Consider the following 16,317-nt stretch of genomic DNA (forward strand, 5'->3'; position numbering starts at 1 on the left):
AGAGTGGTACCAGGAAAATAACCTCTCCCTCAACGTCAACAAAACTAAGGAGCTGATCGTGGACTACAGGAGACAGCAGAGAGAGCACGCCCCCATCCACATTGATGGGGTCACTGTGGAGAAGGTTAAAAACTTCACTGAGTACCTGAAATGGTACCTCCACACCGATACTGTGGTGAAGAAGGCAAAATGTCCATGATTTTTGTCCAAAGAGCTACTTTTGTTAGCACGTTTGGTAAACAAATCCAAAGTCATGAAGCGCATTCCCTAGTTGCAGACGAAATGTCAAAAAGTTCCGTTACTGTCCTTAGAAACATGTCAAACGATGTATGGAATCAATCTTAAGAATGTTTTTAACATAAATCTTCAATAAAATTCCAACCGGAGAACTCCTTTGTCTTCAGAAAAGCAAAGGAATGCAGCTACCTCTCATGTGAAATGCGTGATCAGCACGTGACTGCTGGCAGACCTCTGACTCATTACTCTCTCATTCAGTCCAACTTCACAGTAGAATCCTCAAACAAGTTTCTAAAGATGGTTGACATCTAGTGGAAACCCTAGGAAGTGCAACTTTATCCATATCCCACTGTGTATTCAATAGGGTCTGGGTTGAAAATCGACCAACCTCAGATTTCCCACTTCCTGTTTGGATTTCTTCTCAGGTTTTTTCCTGCCATATGAGTTTTGTTATACTCACAGACATCATTCAAACAGTTTTAGAAATGTCAGAGTGTTTTCTATCCAATACTAATAATAATATGTATTTTTTAGCAACTGGGACTGAGGAGCAGGCAGTTTACTCTGGGCACCTCTGGGCACCTTTCATCCAAGCTACTCAATATTGCCCCTGCAGCCATAAGAAGTTAAAGCACATTCGGCAGCGATTACAGCCTCGAGTCTTCTTGGGTATGACGCTACAAGCTTGGCACACCTGTATTTGGGGAGTTTCTCCCATTTCTCTTTGCAGGTCCTATCAAGCTCTGTCAAGTTGGATGCAGGTCTTCTCTACGTTTGTCAAGTGCATCCTGTTTCTATAACCAATGGAAACTCGATGCACCTGAGCTCAAGTTCGAGTCTTATTGCAAAGGGTATGAATACTTATGTAATTAAGGTATTTGTTGTTTATATTTAATACATATGCAAAAACCTGTTTGTCAATATGGGGTATTGTGTGTAGATTGATGAGGAATACAAATAATTTGATCAATTTTAGAATAAGGCTGTAAGGTAACAAATTGTGGCAAAAGTCAAAAAGGGGTCTGAATACTTTCCGAAGGCACTGTAATATTATTTATATTCAAGTCGAGGCGGTCGGTCACGTACTTACATTCTGGACTCTGATATTGCTCGTTCTGATGTTTTTTGCAATCTTATCTTTTTATTGATTTTTTATTTAATTGAGATTATTTGTGTATTAGTATTGTACTGTTAGACATTTACTTATACACAAGCATTTTGCAGCACTTGCTTTGACATCTACTAATCTGTGTATGTGACAAATAAGCTTTGAGGGACCACCCTCACCCTCACCTCACCCTCACCCTCACCCTCACCCTTACCCTCACCCTTACCCTTACCCTCACCCTCACCCTCACCCTTACCCTTACCCTCACCCTCACCCTCAACTCACCCTCACCCTCACCCTCACCCTCACCCTCACCTCACCCTCACCCTCACCCTCACCCTCACCCTCACCCTCACCCTCACCCTCACCTCACCCTCACCCTCACCCTCACCCTCACCTTCACCCTTACTGTTACTCATTTCTCACCTTCACAGATCCCCAAATTACTAGCCCTGATGACTCTTGTATTCTAATGAGCATATACTGTACTTGCAAACAGGACCACTTCTGGAAGTATATGCATGCACATCCATGCATGTTCTCTCACACACACAAAATGCACACACGCAGACAATCAGTGTCACACACAGAGAATCAGTGTCACACACAGACAGACATATATGGGACACTACGCACACTAGAAAATAGTAGAGGGCTTAAGGCGTGAGAGAGGAGGCCAACATTCAAGATCCCTCCCTGAGCACCGACATCTGTCCTTCAGAGTATTTTATCAGGCCCAGTTGGAATGAAGATGGGGACTGGGTTAATCCACTCCAGGCTAAGAACGTCATCCTCCAAGCAGCAGCTCCCTCTCCCCCATCATCCACCCCAGGTATGCCCCAGTGGGAGCCAGGGGACAGGCTGTTCCTGATTAGCACTTTCTCCAGGGATGTGGAGGAGGAGTGCAGTAGAGAGAGAGATTGAGTGTGTCTGTGTGTGAGAGACAGAAAGAGAGAGAGAGCAGAGAGCGAAGTGAGAAAGAGAGCAGAGTGAGAGAGAAAAGAGAGCGAGGCAGAGAGAGATATGATTTGGTGCTTCTGTCCCCAGCCAAGGAGGGCCTACAGCAGCACCTAGATCTTCTGCACAGATTCTGTCAGACCTGGGCCCTGACAAACTTGGGCCCTGACAGACCTGGACCCTGACAGACCTGGGCCCTGACAGTATATCTCAGTAAGAGAAAAATAATGGTGCTCCAAAAAAGGTCCAATTGCCAGGACCACAAATACAAATTTCATCTAGACACCTTTGCCTTAGAGCACACAAAAAAACTATATGTGCCTTGGCATAAACATCAGCGCCACAGCTAACTTCCACAAAGCTATGAACGATCTGAGAGACAAGGTAAGAAGGGCCTTCTACACCATCAAAAGGAACATCAAATTCGACATACCAATTAGGATCTGTCAAAAAAATACTTCAATCAGTTATAGAACCCATTGCCCTTTATGGTTGTGAACGTCTGGGGTCAGCTCACCAACAAAGAATTCACAAAATGGGACAAACACCAAATTGAGACTATGCATGCAGAATTACAAATATATCCTCTTTGTACAACGAAAAACACCAAATAATGTATGCAGAGCAGAATAAGGCTGATACATGCTAATGATCAAAATCCAGAAAAGAGCTGATAAATTCTACAACCACCTAAAAGGAAGCAATTCCCAAACCTTCCATAACAAACCCATCACCTACAGATAGGGGATCTTCTCCAGGTTCATCTTAGAAAGCTGGTCGTGGGACTCTGTTCACAAACAGAGCCCCAGGACAGCAACACAATTAGACCCAACCAAATCATGAGAAAACAAAAAGATAATACTTTGTCACATTGGAATGAATTCACAAAAAAAACAGAGCCAACAAGAATGCTATTTGACCCTAAACAGAGAGTACACAGTGGCAGAATACCTGACCACTGTGACTGACTCAAAATTAAGGAAAGCTATGACTATGTACAGACTCAGTGAGCATAGCCTTGCAATTTAGAAAGGCCGCTGAAGGCAGACCTGGCTCTCAAGAGAAGACAGACTATGTTCATACTGCCCACAAAATGAGTTGGGAACTGAGCTGCACTTCCTAACCTCCTGCCAAATGTATGACCATGTACAAGACACGTATTTCTCTCAGATTACACAGACCCACAAAGAATAATAAAACGTATCACATTTTGATAAACTGCCACATCTATTGGGTGAAATACCACAGTGTGCCATCATAGCAGCAAGATTTGTGACCTGTTGCCTCAAGAAAAGGGCCACCAGTGAAGAACAGACACCATCGTAAATACAACCCATATTTATTTTTCCATTTGTACTTAAATTATTTGCACATCATTACATTATGAAAGTATTACGACCCCTTGACAATCTACACATCCCATAATGACAAAGCAAAAACTGGTTTTATGAAATCTTTGCAAATGTATTACAAAAAAACGTAAATATCACATTAACATAAGTATTCAAACCCTTTACTCAGTACTTTGTTGAAGCACCTTTGACAGTGATTGCGGCCTTAAGTCTTCTTGCGTATGACACTACAAGCTTGCCACACGTTTGGAGAGTTTCTCCCATTCCTCTCTGCAGATCTTCTCAAGCTCTGTCAGGTTTGACAGAGAGTGTTGCTGCACAGTTATTTTCAGATCTCTCCAGAGATGCTCGATCGGGTTCAAGTCCGGCCTCTGGTTGGGCTACTCATGGATATTCAGGGACTTGACCCGAAGTCACTCCTGCGTTGTCTTGGCTGTGTGCTTAGGGTCGTTGTCTTGTTGGTAGGTGAACCTTCGGCCCAGTCTGAGGTCCTGAGCACTCTGGAGTAGATCTTCATCAAGGATCTCACTGTACTTTGCTCTGTTCATATTTCCCTCAATCCTGACTAGTCTTCCAGTCCCTGCTGCTGAAAAACATCCCCACAGAATGATGCTGCCACCACCACCATGCTTCACAATAGGAATAGTGCCAGGTTTCCTCCAGATGTGACACTTGGCATTCAGGCCAAAGATTTCAAACTTGGTTTCATCAAAACAGATGATCTAGTTTATCATGGTCTGAGAGTCCTTTGGGTGCCTTTTGTCAAACTCTAAGCGAGCTGTCGTGTCTTTTACTGAGGAGTGGCTTCTGTCTGACCATTCTACCATAAAGGCCTGATTGGTGGAGTGCTGCAGAGCTGGTTGTCCTTCTATAAGGTTCTCCCATCTCTCCAGAGGAACTCTTGAGTTCTTTCAGAGTGACCATTGGGTTCTTGGTCACCTCCCTGACCAAGGCCCTTCTCCCCCGCCTGCTCAGTTTGGCCAAGAGGCCAGCTCTAGGGAGAGTCTTGTGGTTCCAAACATCTTCCATTTAAGAATGATGGAGGCCTCTGTGTTCCTGGGGACCTTCAATGCTGCAAACATTTTTTGGTACCCTTCCCCAGATCTGTGCCTCTACATAATCCTGTCTCGGAGCTCTACTGTCTCGGAGCTCTAATTCTTTCAACCTCATGGCTTGGTTTTCGCACTATCAACTGTGGGACCTTATATATAGACAGGTGTGTGCCTTTCCAAATAATTTCTGAATAAAAATCAAATCAACGTTTATTTGTCACGTGCACTGAATACAACAGATGTTGACCTTACAGTGAAATGCTTACTTACAGGCTCTAACCAATAGTGCAAAAAAGGTATTAGGTGAACAACGGGTAGGTAAATAAATAAAACAGTAAAAAGACAGGCTATTTACAGTAGTGAGGCTATAAAAGTAGCGAGGCTACATACAGACACTGGTTAGTCAGGCTGATTGAGGTAGTATGTACACGTAGATATGGTTAAAGAGAGAGAACAGTCTATGACTGGGGTGGCTGGGGACTTTGACAATTTTTAGGGCCTTCCTCTGACACCGCCTGGTGTAGAGGTCCTGGACGGCAGGCAGCTTAGCCTCAGTGATGTACTGGGCCGTACGCACTACACTCTGTAGTGCCTTGTGGTCAGAGGCCGAGGAATTGCTGTACCAGGCAGTGATGTAACCAGTCAAAAAAATGTGTTTCCTGAGGGGGAATAGGCTTTGTCATATCCTCTTCACGACTGTCTTGGTGTTTTTGGACCATTCTAGTTTGTTGTTGATGATGACACCAAGGAACTTGAAGCTCTCAACCTGCTCCACTACAGCCCTGCCGATGACAATGGGGGCGTGCTCGGTCCTCATTTTCCTGTTGTCCACAATCATCTGCTTAGTCTCAGTTACGTTGAGGGATAGGTTGTTATTCTGGCACCACCCGGCAAGGTCTCTGACCTCCTCCCTATAGGCTGTCTCGTCATTGTCGGTGATCAGGCCTACCACTGTTGTGTTGTCTGCAAACTAAATCATGGTGTTGGAGTCGTGTCTGGCCATGCAGTCGTGGGTGAACAGGGAGTACAGGAGAGGACTGAGCACGCACCCCTGGGGAGCTCCTGTGTTGAGGATCAGCGTGGCAGATGTGTTGCTACCTATCCTCAGTCAGGAAGTCTAGGATCCAGTTGCAGAGGGATGTGTATAGTCCCAGGATCCTTAGCTTAGTAATGAGCTTTGAGGGTACTATGGTGTTGAACGCTGAGCTGTAGTCAATTAATATCATTCTCACATAAGTGTTCCTTTTGTCCAGGTGGGCAAGGGCAGTGTGGAGTGCAATAGAGATTGCATCATCTGTGGATCTGTTTGGGCGGTATGCAAACTGGAGCGGGTCTAGGGTTTCTGGGATAATGGTGTTGATGTGAGCCATTACCAACCTTTCAAAGCACTTCATGGCTACAGACGTGAGTTCTATGGGTCTGTAGTAATTTAGGCAGGTTACCTTCGCTTTCTTGGGCACAGGGACTATGGTGGTCTGCTTGAAACATGTAGGTATTACAGACTCAATCAGGGACCCCTGCCAGTTGGTCAGCACATGCTCAGAGCATACGGCCTGGTAATCCATCTGGCACCGCAGCCTTGGGAATGTTGACCTGTTTAAAGGTATTCAGGTCAGCGACGGAGAGCGTGATCACACAGTCGTACAGAACAGCTGATGCTCTCATGCATGCCTCAGTGTTGCTTAAGCGAGCATATACGTGATTTAGTTCGTCTGGTAGGCTCGTGTCACTGGGCAGCTCAGCTGATGCATGGCTGTGCTTCCCTTTGTAGCCGAAGATTTCTAAAAACCTGTTTTCGCTTTGTCATCATGTGGTATTATTTGTAGATTGATGATTTACAAAATAATAATAATAATAATAATAATAATACATTTTAGAATAAGGCTGTAACGTAACAAAATGTGGAAAAAGTCAAGGGGCCTGAATACTTTCCGAATTCACTGTAAACAGCCTTAATGACATTTTAAATATCTCTATTCCTTTGGAACTTCTGTGAATGTAATATTTACTATTCATTTTTTATTTCACTATTGTTTATAATCTATTTCACTTGCTTTGGCAATGGAAACACATACAGTTGAAGTCAGATGTTTACATACACTTAGGTTGGAGACATTAAAACTCATTTTTCAACACCTCCACAAATTTCTTGTTAATAAACTATAGTTTTGGCAAGTTGGTTAGGACATTTTCTTTGTGCATGACACAAGTCCTTTTTCCAACAATTGTTTAGAGACAGATTATTTCACTTATACATCACTGTATCACAATTCCAGTGGGTCAGAAGTTTACATACACTAAGTTGATTGTGCCTTTAAACAGCTTGGAAAATTCCAGAAAGTGATGTCAAGGCTTTATAAGCTTAAGCTAATTGACATCATTTGAGTCAATTGGAGGTGTACCTGTGGATACATTTCAAAGCCTACCTTCAAACTCATTGCCTCTTTGCTTGACATCATGGTAAAATTAAATTAAATCAGCCCAAGACGCCAGAAAAAATGTGTAGACCTCCACAAGTCTGGTTCATCCTTGGGAGCAATTTCCAAATGCCTGAAGGTACCACGTTCATCTGTACACACAATAGTACGCAATTATAAACACCATGGGACCATGCAGCCGTCATACCGCTCAGGAAGGAGATGTGTTCTGTCTCCTACAGATGAATGTACTTTGGTGCAAAAAGTGCAAATTAATCCCAGAACAACAGCAAAGGACCTTGTGAAGATGCTGGAGGAAACAGGTACAAAAGTATTTATATCCACAGTAAAATTAGTCCTTTTTCGACATAACCTGACAGGCCACTCAGCAAGGAAGAAGGGGCTGCTCAAAAACCGCCACAAGAAAGCCAGACTACGGTTTGCAACAAACACCGTACTTTTTGAAGAAATGTCCTCTGGTTTGATGAAACAAAAATAGAACTGTTTGGCCATAATGACCACAGTTATGTTTGGAGGAAAAAGGGGGATGCTTGCAAGCTGAAGAACACCATCCCAACCGTGAAGCACATCTCAACACATCAGTCAGGAAGTTAAAGCTTGACCACAAATGGGTCTTCCACATGGACAATGACCCCAAGCATACTTCCAAAGTTGTGGGAAAACGGCTTAAGGACAACAAAGTCAAGGTATTGGAATGGCCATCACAAAGCCCTGACCTCAATCCCATAGAAAATTTGTGGGCAGAACTGCAAAAGCGTGTGCGAGCAAAGGAGGCCTACAAACCTGACTCAGTTACACCAGCTCTGTCAGGAGGAATGGGCCACAATGCACTCAACTTATTGTGGGAAGCTTGTGGAATGCTACCCAAAACGTTTGACCCAAGTTAAACAATTTAAAGGCAATACTACCAAATTCTAATTGAGTGAGTGAACTTCCGAACTTCTGACCCACTGGGAATGTGATGAAAACAATAAAAGCTGAAATAAATCATTCTCTAATATTATTCTGACATTTCACATTCTTAAAATAAAGTGGTGATCCTAACTGACCTAAGACTGGGAATTTTTACTCGGATTAAATGTCAGGAATTGTGAAAAACTGAGTTTAAATGTATTTGGCTATGGTGTACAGTCGTGGCCAAATGTTTTTAGAATTACACAAATATACATTTTCACAAAGTCTGCTGCCTCAGTTTGTATGATGGCAATGTGCATATATTCCAGAATGTTATGAAGAGTGATCAGATGAATTGCAATTGATTGCAAAGTCCCTCTTTGCCATGAAAGTGAACTGAATCCCAAATAAACATTTCCACTGCATTTCAGCCTTGCCACAAAAGGACCAGCTGACATCATGTCAGTGATTCTCTCATTAACACAGGTGTGAGTGTTGACGAGGACAAGGCTGGAGCTCACTCTGTCATGCTGATTGAGTTCGAATAACAGACTGGAAACTTCAAAAGGAGAGTGGTGCGTGGAATCATTGTTCTTCCTCTGTCGACCATGGTTACCTGCAATGAAACAAGTGCGGACATCATTGCTTTGCACAAAAAGGGCTTCACAGGCAAGGATATTGCTGCCAGTAAGATTGCACCTAAATCAACAATTTATCGGATCATCAAGAACTTCAAGGATAGTGGTTCAATTGTTGTGAAGAAGGCTTCAGGGTGCCCAAGAAAGTCCAGCAAGCACCAGGACCGTCTCCTAAAGCTGATTCAGCTGTGGGATTGGGGCACCAGCACAGAGCTTGCTCAGGAATGGCAGCAGGCAGGTGTGAGTGCATCTGCATGCACAGTGAGGTGAATACTATTGGAGGATGGCCTGTCAAGAGGGACAGCAAATAAGCCACTTCTCTCCAGGAAAAACATCAGGGACAGACTGATATTCTGAAAAAGGTACAGGGATTGGACTGCTGAGGACTGGGGTAAAGTCATTTTCTCTGATGAATCCCCTTTTCGATTGTTTGGGGCATCCAGAAAAAAGCTTGTCCGGAGAAGACAAGGTGAGCTACCATCAATCCTGTGTCATGCCAACAGTAAAGCATCCTGAGACCATTCATGTGTGGGGTTGCTTCTCAGCCAAGGGAGTGGGCTCACTCCCAATTTTGCCTAAGAACACAGCCATGAATAAAGAATGGTACCAACACATCCTCCGAGAGCAACTTCTCCCAACCATCCAGGAACAGTTTGGTGACAAACAATGCCTTTTCCAGCATGATAGGGTACCTTTCCATAAGGCAAAAGTGATAACTAAGTGGCTCAGGGGAACAAAACATCGATATTTTGGGTCCATGGCCAGGAAACTCCCCAGACCTCCATCCCATTGAGAACTTGTGGTCAATCCTCAAGAGGCAGGTGGACAAACAAAATCCCACAAATTCTGACAAACTCCAAGCATTGATTATGCAAGAATGGGCCGACATCAGTCAGGATGTGGCCCAGAAGTGAATTGACAGCATGCCAGGGTGGATTGCAGAGGTCTTGAAAAAGAAGGGTCAACACTGCAAATATTGACTCTTTGCATCAACTTCATGTAATTGTCAATAAAAGCCTTTGACACTTATGAAATGCTTGTAATTATACTTCAGAATTCCATAGTAACATCTGACGAAAATATCTAAAGACACTGAAGCAGAAAACTTTGTGGAAAGTAATATGTGTCCTTCTCAAAACTTTTGGCCACGACTGTATGTAAAACTTCTGACTTCAACTGTATTTCCCATGCCAATGAAGCCCTTTGAATTGAGAGAGAGCGCGAGAGAAGAGAAGAGAGAGAGAGAGAGATAGAGAAACCACCGGCCCTTTTACTGTCCTCACAGTGGCCTCAGAGCTACAGGGGGAAATAGGTTATACTGCACTATCAGGAGAGAATTATGAGAAAGCAGCATAACTGTTTCAACACGTTCTCAGGACAAACCAGCAAAATGTGCTCTATTACTTTGGTCTGTTACAGTGAATAGATTACTGTTTTATTTTATTTATTTAACCTTTATTTAACTAGGCAAGTCAGTTAAGAACAAATTCTCATTTACAATGAAGGCCTACCCAAACAACGCTGGGCCAATTGTGCGCCGCTCTATGGGACTCACAATCACAGCGTGTTGTGATACAACCTGGATTTGAACCAGGGTGTCTGCAGCGACGCCTCAAGCACTGAGATGCAGTACTTTATACCGCTGCACCACTTGGGAGCCAAGTTTGTTCATTAAGGTAGTCATCACAGTAGCCTACAACTACAGTTACGACTGCTTAAATTCACATTGCAAATTAGACTGTAATGGATTGATTAAATAGACTTGGTGGATTTTTAGAGCAACGGGCAGAGTAGCCAACAGAGGGACACTGTATCTCATCCAGCTGCTGATGCAGAACTGAGAGCCAAGGTCAGGAGAGGTTCAAGAGGAAATACATTAGGAAGGTCCTGCAGATGCACATCGAGGCTTTTCATCCATTTCACACATGCAGCAGAGCATAATAGACATAGAGAAGGGGATAGCTCCTTAAATAGGCAACTAAGTCACACTGATGGGCTTGAGGTTTCTAGTTTTCTATCACTGTAGGTCATGTTTTTTTAAAGGCAGGGCTATGTTGTGTGTTTGTGTAAGCCTCTGACACCTTGATTTGTCGATATCCCCTGGATATCAATAAAGTTATATTCTATTCCTTAGGCCATTTATGTATTTATTCAATTAATACCCTTTTCACGTACCTTGATGATGTTTGGATGTTGCAGTTTCTGCAGCAAAAATACATTTTTTTCAGTTTGAAAGACAGGAGCTTGTGACAGCCCAAGGGGTCTTTAAAATCTGCGAGACATCTCCCCATGTCAGTTCCTTTGTCGTACACAGTCTTCAAAGCAACAGAATGTCCCTCCAATAGCACAAATTTGAGCAAATTTGAGCCCTATTTCACAGCTTTCAAATCAGCAAGCTGATCACAGACAATATGATCCTTATTCGTTCTAATAGATTCAATGGAATCTTCACTATCCTTCTACAAACTAATATCCAAATTATTACTTTCAAATGATTGATGTTGTGCAAAACAACAACCTCTCTGCCCCAGAATAGATGAAGAAAGGGAGGATTTCCTTGCCTCTTTCGTTGAGTTCATGAACTAATGTGTTATGCTCCTGTAACAGTATAACCCTCGCCCATACCCGGGCGCGAACCAGGGACCCTCTGCACACATCAACAACAGTCACCCACGAAGCATCGTTAGCCATCGCTCCACAAAAGCCGCGGCCCGTGCAAAGCAAGGGGAACCACTACTTCAACGTCTCAGTGCAAGTGACGTCACTGATTGAAACGCTATTTAGCGCGCACCACCGCTAACTAGCTAGCTATTTCACATCCGTTACACTCCATAACAAAATCATCCTCAAGAGTTCCATTGGTAAGTTTACGTTTATGAACTCTGAAGTGCCAACTGTCCATAAAAAAAGGTTAAAGAAAAGACCAGAATATATAAAAGTGCCGCTGCGCATTGTGGGCAGGTCTTTCAACGGTTGTAGGAAAACACACCAAAAGCTGTCAATTCAATCGGATGATAGATCTATTTTGTGGTCGTGGTCAGAGAGAAAGCAAGGTTGAGCTCATTGTTTTTACCTCTTGAGGCACGCCCATTAGAAAGAAGCGTGTCTTCCCGTAACATCACGCCCCTGAGTTAGTTGATGCAGTGTTTTCACAAGTAAAATGGTTCAAATCAGGGATGGGCAACTGTTGGCCTGCGGGTAGCATAACACCCTCAGATCAATTTCCACCAAAAACAAATTGAACTCAAATGGGGTCTCAATTTATTGTTGCAAATGATAATAGTAGAATACACAAGGTGCAATTTCGATATTTGGTTGTGCATCAGCAGTTTTTATCATGTTGTGTAAGTCACTGATAGTCAGTCAATTAGCCATGTCAGCATTTTTTAAATTTATGATAAATTCATTGATCATGATCGAATTACCAGCTGGTGGTCCCTCAGATATCACATTAAAAACTGCAAACATTTCTCTCTGCCCAATGGCAAAACAATAATAATTGGTGGGGGCCCACATCCTCATCAAAGTTGTTCATCCCTGGTTAAATGTGTTTTTATATATATATTTTTTTAACCTTTATTTAACTAGGCAAATCAGTTAAGATCCAACTCTTATTTACAATGACGGCCTACATGCCAAACCCAGACAATGCTGGGGGAATTGTGCCCCCTATGGGATTCCCAATCACGGCCGGATGTGATACAGCCAAGATGCATAAACCAAATTCAAGAATTACAGGAGATAATTTTTTTTTACAGAATATTCAAGTTCATATTCTTCCTAAACATTTACAACTTTGTCACTCTGTAGACTTTCCTCTCACACACATGTGCATATAGCAGACACTGTTACCCAGAGACACTGTTACCCACAGACACTGTTATCCAGAGACACTGTTATCCAGAGACACTGTTACCCAGAGACACTGTTACCCAGAGACACTGTTACCCACAGACACTGTTATCCAGAGACACTGTTATCCAGAGAAACTGTTACCCAGAGACACACTGTTACCCAGAAACACTGTTACTCAGAGACACTCTTGTTTAGAGACACTGTTATCCAGAGACACTGTTACCCAGAGACACTGTTTAGAGACACTGTTCCAGAGACACTGTTACCCAGAGACACTCTTGTTTAGAGACACTGTTATCCAGAGACACACTCTTGTTTAGAGACACTGTTACCCAGAGACACTGTTACCCAGAGACACTGTTATTGTTTAGAGACACTGTTACCCAGAGACACTTTTATCCAGAGACACTCTTGTTTAGAGACACTGTTATCCAGAGACACTGTTACCCAGAGACACTCTTACAGTTTAGAGACACTGTTATTAGCAAAATTAGGAAAAGACCCAGTAGTGACTAGTAGAGACACTGTTACCCAGAGACAGTCTATCAGTAGCAAACCCAGTAGTGACTAGTAGTCTATCAGTAGCATACCCAGAAACACTGTTACCCAGAGACACTCTTGTTTAGAGACACTGTTATCCAGAGACACTGTTACCCAGAGACACTCTTGTTTAGAGTGACACTGTTACCCAGAGACACTGTTACCCAGAGACATCAGTAGCATACCCAGTTAGAAACACTGTTACCAGAGACACTCTTGTTTCAGAGACACTGTTATCAGAGCATACCCAGTAGTGACTGTGTTACCCAGAGACACTCTTGTTTAGAGACACTGTTATCCAGAGACACTGTTACCCAGAGACACTGTTACCCAGAGACACTGTTACCCAGAGACACTGAGACACTAGCATACCCAGTATAGTGACTAGTAGTCTATCAGTAGCATACCCAGTATAGTGACTAGTAGTCTATCAGTAGCATACCCAGTATAGTGACTAGTAGTCTATCTAGCATACCCAGTATAGTGACATACTATCAGTAGCATACCCAGTATAGTGACTAGTAGTCTATCAGTAGCATACCCAGTATAGTGACTAGTAGTCTATCAGTAGCATACCCAGTATAGTGACTAGTAGTCTATCAGTAGCATACCCAGTATAGTGACTAGTAGTCTATCAGTAGCATACCCAGTATAGTGACTAGTAGTCTATCAGTAGCATACCCAGTATAGTGACTAGTAGTCTATCTAGTAGTCAGTAGCATATCTAGTAGTCTATCAGTAGCATACCCAGTATAGTGACTAGTAGTCTATCAGTAGCATACCCAGTATAGTGACTAGTAGTCTATCAGTAGCATACCCAGTATATTGTGACTAGTAGTCTATATAGTACATACCCAGTATAGTGACTAGTAGTCTATCAGTAGCATACCCAGTATAGTGACTAGTAGTCTATCAGTAGCATACCCAGTAGTGACTAGTAGTGACTAGTAGTCTATAGTATCAGTAGCATACCCAGTATAGTGACTAGTAGTCTATCAGTAGCATACCCAGTATAGTGACTAGTAGTCTATCAGTAGCATACCCACTATAGTGACTAGTAGTCTATCAGTAGCATATAGTGACTAGTAGTCTATCAGTAGCATACCCAGTATAGTGACTAGTAGTCTATCAGTAGCATACCCAGTATAGTGACTAGTAGTCTATCAGTAGCATACCCAGTAGTGACTAGTAGTCTATCAGTAGCATACCCAGTATAGTGACTAGTAGTCTATCAGTAGCATATACTATCAGTAGCATACCCAGTAGTGACTAGTAGTAGCATACCCAGTAGTGACTAGTAGTCTATCAGTAGCATACCCAGTAGCGACTAGTAGTCTATCAGTAGCATACCCAGTATAGTGACTAGTAGTCTGTCAGTAGTCCTACCCAGTAGTGCCTAGTAGTCTAAGTGTAATATATCTCATACAGGTGGGATTCACTTGGCATGTTACAGAGATTAGGAGAGTCTAGACCCTTCAAATTCTAATCTGGACCTTGAAGTCAGTTCCATTGCTTTTTGTACATTCTTTCCCTGCAATTCAGGAGACTGATTTACAACTGGGACACCAGGTGGGTGATTCCCCTGTAATCAGAGACTGGTTTACAACTGGGACACCAGGTGGGTGATTCCCCTGTAATCAGAGAATGATTTAGAATTCGGACACCAGGTGGGTGATTCCCCTGTAATCAGAGAATGATTTAGAAATGGGACACCAGGTGGGTGATTCCCCTGTAATCAGAGAATGATTTAGAACTAGGAAACCAGGTGGGTGCAATTAATGATCAGCTAGAAGAGAAAACCAGCAATACTTCAGAGCACCAAGGTAGGATTTGAATACCTCTGGTCTAGACTGAAAATACCTTTGTTAGTGACTAGTACATTTACATTGAACATAAAAAAAGGTCAAATGAGATTTTGTAAGAACTTTTTTTTACACATATAAAAATCAACATGTTATTTCATTGTGAGATAAGATAGGTAAACAACTTCATGCAGATGGCTGGAGTAACCATAGCAACACACCTTCCTAGTCTGTTTTTTAAATGGCACCATGCACAAAATTCATCAGCAAAATGGCATTATCTTCTTACGGATACAAGGGCAGAGGAACAATAGCTAGCCAACTGTCAGTGCCAGGAACTAGAACTATACTTGGATGAAATCCCTGCAGTTCTGCATGCAATTACTTTAACTAACTATATGTCTAATGTTATTAAAAATGGAACAGTTGAATTATTAACCATTATTCTCTATCCTAGACTGAAGGTCAGATGTGATGATTCATTGTGAAATATTGTTCACAGTTCACACTTCCCTTACTGAAATATACAATATATCTTGTTGCTCATTTGGAAACAATCGTCACACTTCTCATAGCATGCCTTTTAATAATACTCCTGCCGCTTTATCTTCCTATCTCGTGTTCATAAGCAACATCTTGCCTTTGGGAACCTCTTGTATCCCTTATTAGGGAAATCTTTCCGCTCCGTCTTGAGCTGTATCCAGGACATAAATAAACCATTTTCGCTCGCATCACTACTCACTGAGAAGAAATCTGCCACAGGAAATTACCATGGGTGTCGTTTCAGGTCCAACCTTAATACAGAGTAGACAAAGCTATAGGCGGGCTGAGGATGTAGCGGCATTAGCCTCAACGCTTCATGATCAACCCTCACAGCTTATGTACAGACTGAATGTACAGTAGATACAGTACAATATAGATGCAAAACCCAGTGTTAAATCTATCATGTGAAAATCCAATGGCAATGGGCAGATTGAAGCTCATTCTGAGTACTGTGCATCTGTAGGCCTACTTAAGTATCTTGTAATATAGACGACTCAAACGTGCATAGATTTATCTTAAGAGCGAAATACCATGTTTCAAATGTTATTAAGTCAATAACCTCAAAATTCATTTGGAGCTAATTGATTGTTTCTCGAAAGAAAAAAAGGGACTGTTTGGAACAAATACATCTAAATGTGAGATACATCAATGGGTTCTTGACAGAATATGCTACTCCGTAGGCATATTTAAAATGTTATAGTCAAAACTAAAATCGCTAGTTAACAAAAAAAGTAATGGTTTCTCTAGAAAATGAACTGCTTGCTTGGATCATCTAAATCAAATGTTTTGACACAGGCAAGTTGTTGATAAAGGATGCTTTCAGACTGTGTCCCTGTGGCAGAATACCTTGGTATTTTCAACCAATTTTTCCAATGGTTGCCTCTGAGTGTAAAAAAAAAAC

Source organism: Oncorhynchus masou, chromosome 21 (assembly GCF_036934945.1).
Source record: "Oncorhynchus masou masou isolate Uvic2021 chromosome 21, UVic_Omas_1.1, whole genome shotgun sequence".
In the NCBI taxonomy this organism is placed as follows: Eukaryota; Metazoa; Chordata; class Actinopteri; order Salmoniformes; family Salmonidae; genus Oncorhynchus; species Oncorhynchus masou.